The sequence below is a fragment of the Hakea prostrata genome, chromosome 1 (genome assembly GCF_041222555.1).
Source record: "Hakea prostrata isolate BN-2017 chromosome 1, UWA_Hpros_2, whole genome shotgun sequence".
NCBI classification, from domain to species: domain Eukaryota; kingdom Viridiplantae; phylum Streptophyta; class Magnoliopsida; order Proteales; family Proteaceae; genus Hakea; species Hakea prostrata.
In genome coordinates, this window is record NC_142600.1 from 80,273,161 (window position 1) to 80,278,160 (window position 5,000).

Sequence of the window (5,000 nt, forward strand, 5' to 3'; positions counted from 1 at the left end):
TTCCCCCACACCTTGCTTGCTTGAAAATACCTTAATTTCTGAATCTAGGATCTTCATTCCTAAAAGTCTTACTAGCTCACTCTCATCTCAAGCTCTAAGACTGCAATTGACTGCTCTTGAACCATAGCCCCCGGGTACAATGGGACATCGGCCTACCAAGGAATTAGTCTGAATAGTAAGCCTTCGGGCAATAGATGATGATTGAACTACCCCAAGAAGTATCCCAGAGAACCCTAAATTCAGAACTGAAAAAGAAAGTGCAAGGAAGTCTCTCAGATCCACATAATCATAATACGGTGTTAAGTTTATAACAGATACAACATAAAACGCGCATCTAGGAATTAATAGCAAGCACAGAAGCAGGAAAGCTAGCCACCGTGGAGTAGCATGAAATGAAATGCGCACCATGCTTTGCAGCAAATCGTCTTTTATTGAATCGACTGCTTGATAGAATAGGCGGTTCTCTTTCTGTTAGCAAGAATCCGCTGTTAAAGAATAGGCTTTAACTAATAGACGGATGGGATTTCTTGATTCTAAATCAGCCGAAAGTCTTCTTTTCTTAAGGAATCTATAGAGAGAAATCCCCTGGCCTTAGCTCATCTAGTATACGCTCATTGGGCGGATTTCTTTTAATAGCCAAAGTCTTTTGAAAGAGAAGAGTCGACGCTGGTGCTATCTCTTTAGAGAAAGAGAAAAGGGCTTTGGAGTTTGACTTTTGAGTGCTCTCTGCTTGACTAGCCTAGCCCCCTTTCGTAGCCGTCGATGCCCAGCCATTTCTCTAGCTTCAATTCTATGGTAATCTCCTGCTTCTTCCCTTATTTCCACATATGGCTTTCCCAAGATAATAGGTAAAGATTCTGCTTTGCTCACAAGAAGCTGGGTAGCCTTTCACCTTGCCCCATATAGAATAGAGGGCTTGGCTTTCAAAGTTGCCCTACCTTAAACTGGCTTAAAATAAAAGGGCTTAGGCCTTTATTTAGCTCTTGCTTACTGACTTATAAGCCTGAAAACGAGCTTTCTTTACTTTTACTCACTGGGTTCTTTACACGGGACGGGGTGGACTGCCAAGAAGAAAGTCGATGGGCTTACCCTGAAACTATAAGTCAAGCAACTTAGACTCGATCTCAAACTGCCGGGAAAGCATTAACATTAACAATCGAAGCGCTTTCAATAGAGAGCTATTAGACCTTAAAGGCGCGACAGCAGCTCGTTTTGAACTCATCTCCTGCTTTTTTCAAACGGCACTTTCTCACAGGCTAACTCACTGGCTTTTGCCCTTGGACAGTTGCTTTCAGTAGCCTTGTGGTACATAGCCGGTGAAATCTTTTATCTGGCCTGCGGGGTAAGCTCTTTGCCGTGGGTTGGTTGCTTTCAGTCTTTTAGTCAATTCCAGAACTCATAAACTCCGGAAATCTAACCTCTTAGGAAAGTCTGGAGATCCCAAAACTTAAAAGGTAGTTTCTCTTTTACTTCCGGTAAAAACAAACCTCTTGTCTATGGTGCTCCCCTCTTCTCAATCCCCCCTAATTGATCCGCCTCTACGGGAGGTGAAAATCCGCGTCGTGATAAAAAGAAAGCTTCTTTGAGTCTCTTTGACACTTAAAACCGATCGACTTTTCCCCCCTGGAGTCAGGGATCTTTCTAGGTCTTTGCCATTCATGCATGGCGGATCAAGATCGGTACACCGTGGGCGGTAGAAAAGATAAATATTCCCAGTAGCGCGAGTTATAAGAATTTCCCATTTCATTAACCTATAGCACCTTACCTTACGCTCCCGTCGTGCTGGTAGTACCTGTCGCAATGTCGCCCCTATCCCGCTTTCGCAACTGTCCTCTCATGTGTGGCAGCTATTGGAATAAGCCCCGAACCCAAGAGGTCTAACTTGCCGGTCGCGGTTCAATCCAAAGGGAAAGCTTCCGATTTTTCCTATTCGAAAGAGTTCTTCTTTTTCAATGGAAAGTTCTTACTCTAGGGTAGCACTCTCTATGGAAAGATGAGTGGTTGTCCTTCCTTACATAAAGGCAGCTCTTCTTCCGTGCCCTTACATGCTAGAAGCTTAAACATGGCTTGCAAGCAGAAAGTACACAACTCAACCCTCCGGCTGGAAAAGGGAAGTGCTTCCCCGATTCAATTAAAGAAGGAATATCATCTCTCTTCCAATAGAAGAGGAAGTAGAAAGCCAGTAGCTTGTCCTTCTCGTGCTCTTCCAATCGCATGAGATGCAGCAAGCCATTACCTTCAATCAGCCCCCGGCTTCTGTTGAATGAATAGAGGGTTAAGGTGAAGCAGGGGAGTCTATTGCTCTCTTTTCCTTATCTTTCCGTCTGATAGCTGTGACAAAGATAGATGGTTAAATAGCGTATATTAAGGTAGAAGACGCTAAGCCGATATTCCTTTTGTCTTCTTTTCTTTTTCTCGAGAGAAGGGGATCACTCCCAATACCTCTGGTCGACTTCAGGCTCCTCGCCTTTTCAATTGAACTGCTACGCGCCTCTTCTTTCTTTCATTCCTCGGGCTACAATAAAGACTTGCTTTTAGTGCGCCTTGCTTGAATGAAGGCTTTCTTGCTTCTAGCTTTGGCAAAGACAGATCGGAAAATGAATCAATGCTAGAATTTTCCTTGCTTCAATGCTCGAAGCTCTTCCCCGGTTCTAGATCCTCCGATCTTATAGAAATGGATGAATTTCTTCATCTCATTCCTTTTCCGAGCCAAAAGCCCGGCGCTTCTCCACCCACAGTCAACCTTACCCACCCCTCTTCTTTTTCGCCTACGGGCTGTTTGAGGAATTAGGGAGCCGTTTAGGAGTTAGTAGGATCTATTGACCGCCCCACGGAAAAGCAGCTTTGTCGGCCCATCCATGAATGCCCTTCCCTAGCGGAGATGTCGATCTAGCCCTTCCTAATTAATCCGCTTTGTCATAAAGGTATGTGATTCGTGTCTCTTCGAAGGTTGGTTTCGATTGGCTGCTTTGTGTTCAGTCTGTTGTTATTTCAGACTGGAAATAGAACTCAGAAAGCTTCACCTTGACGAGTCCGTAGCTTTTTAGTCAAGCGGAACCAGGCGGAGGTAGAGTTTTCAGATAGAGGATCAGACAGAGTACAGGCGGTATGGATAGGAAAGCACTAATTCCGGGTAAGCGGCTTAGAAAGCCCTTTAGATGATGAAGGCTTTATTCTCTTGGACCTGGACCTTGGCTTATATCTTTGGCTTAGAAAGCTCGGAGAGCCCCTCTGCCGAGTTTAACCAGCACTTGAACCAGTACGGGAGCTAGAGGAGAGAGAGTTTGAGCCTGCGACTTCAAACGATTTCTATTTTATTTATGGTGTCTAACCGCAGTAAGCAAGTAGAGCCGTGAAGGCAGCAGTTAGAGGCGAGGGATAGAATAGAAAAGAGAATTCCTTTAAGGGCTAGGGGCTCGTGATAGAGTCTCTTTTCCGTGCCAGTTCCAGTCCTGACCGTCTTTGCGATTTCACTTTCCATCTCGACTCACGATTACTTGAAAGTCAAGGTATTTAAAAATCAATCAATCTTCCGATAGGCAAGCGGTGATTAGTTCTTTCAATGTCTATGTCTTGAAAGTTCCTCTTTCAAGTAAAGCTAACAAAAGAAACTCTTTCTTCTTCTGGTCAGGTAGCAAGGTAGGGGTAGGCGGTTCAGGTCATGGACTCGTGGTAGGCTAGTTTAGTGGATAAAAGAATCTTCCCTTGCTTCTGGTTGCTTTGATCAGAGTCAAATCCTTCTATTACTATTAGCTTAGCTCGCACTCTTTCATTACTAAGCAAGTCAAGCGGCTTTGGAGAGAAATACTGATTGGGCATTCTATCTTTGTCTTTTGTTCAATCGGTTACTCCGTGGATGTAGATCAGATAGTTTTTCTTTCTGTTCTTGGGCGGTTTAGGCTTAAGGGCTAGTGTCGCAGATAATCTTTCCTTTGCGTCTTTCGGGCTTTAGGTTCTGTTCTTGGTCGCCGAAGATAATATCCAACCTTCCAGTTCCAGTAAAGGCGCTTGGGTATCGCAGAGAGAAAGTGAAAGTTAAGTCACGTAAGGACAGTTCCGTAAGTGAAGGTTTAAGTCGGTAAAGGATCAAAAAAGAAAATCCTTCTAGTTCTGTCTTTCCCGGAAAGCACGGTTTACTTCTAGGCGCAAGAAGGAAAAATAAGCCTACGGTTCGGAAGTAGGAAGTCAAGCCAGTCAGTAGGCTTTTGGGCGGTTTAGCTAGCACTCGTGAGGGAAGCACTCGGTCCAGGCTTGTTGTCTTCAAGCGGATAGTAAACTAGTCGTCGTAGAAAAAGTACTTTCGCTAGTACCGTTCCAGCTTTAGGGCGGCAAGAATACGATCGACGAGAATTTGAAACTAATAATAAAGGATCAAGAGAATTCTCAACTAATAAGAATAAGACGATCGACGATCATTCTCATAATAGCGCGTAGTAGGGCTCAACATAGTAGTACGCCCGGTTCACCAGGTTCTACCACTTTCCAACCTTCTTTGAACTTTTCTTCTCTTACACTTGATTTTAGCCACTTTGTTTAGTTTAGTGATTGATATCAAAGAGAGTCTCAGTCTAGTCACCCCAGCTTCCTACCCAGACCGTAGCACTTCAGACCACTCAACCTCAGGGGACCCTTGCCCGGATGACTGCGTCCGACTTGAAGAGGATGATTAGAGACCTCATGAAAGAGCCTACGCCTCTGACCCTCTCTCTCAAAGAGATGTGTCATTGTCTGAATCTTTCCCTTCCTTCAGGCTATCAAATTCCTAAGATGCAAAAGTTCAAAAAGGGAAATCCGGATTGGCATTTGAGGTTGTTTATGAACGATAGAGTTGAAGCCGACACCCATCTTCACAACCGGATCTATCTCTTTCAACGTACCGTACTTTGGATGGTGATGCAGCTAAGTGGTTCGCTAGTATTCCTCCGGGCAGTATCAAGGACTTCGAGGATTTAACCCATAAATTCATAACCCAATATTCCTATCTGATGGGTGAGCAACCC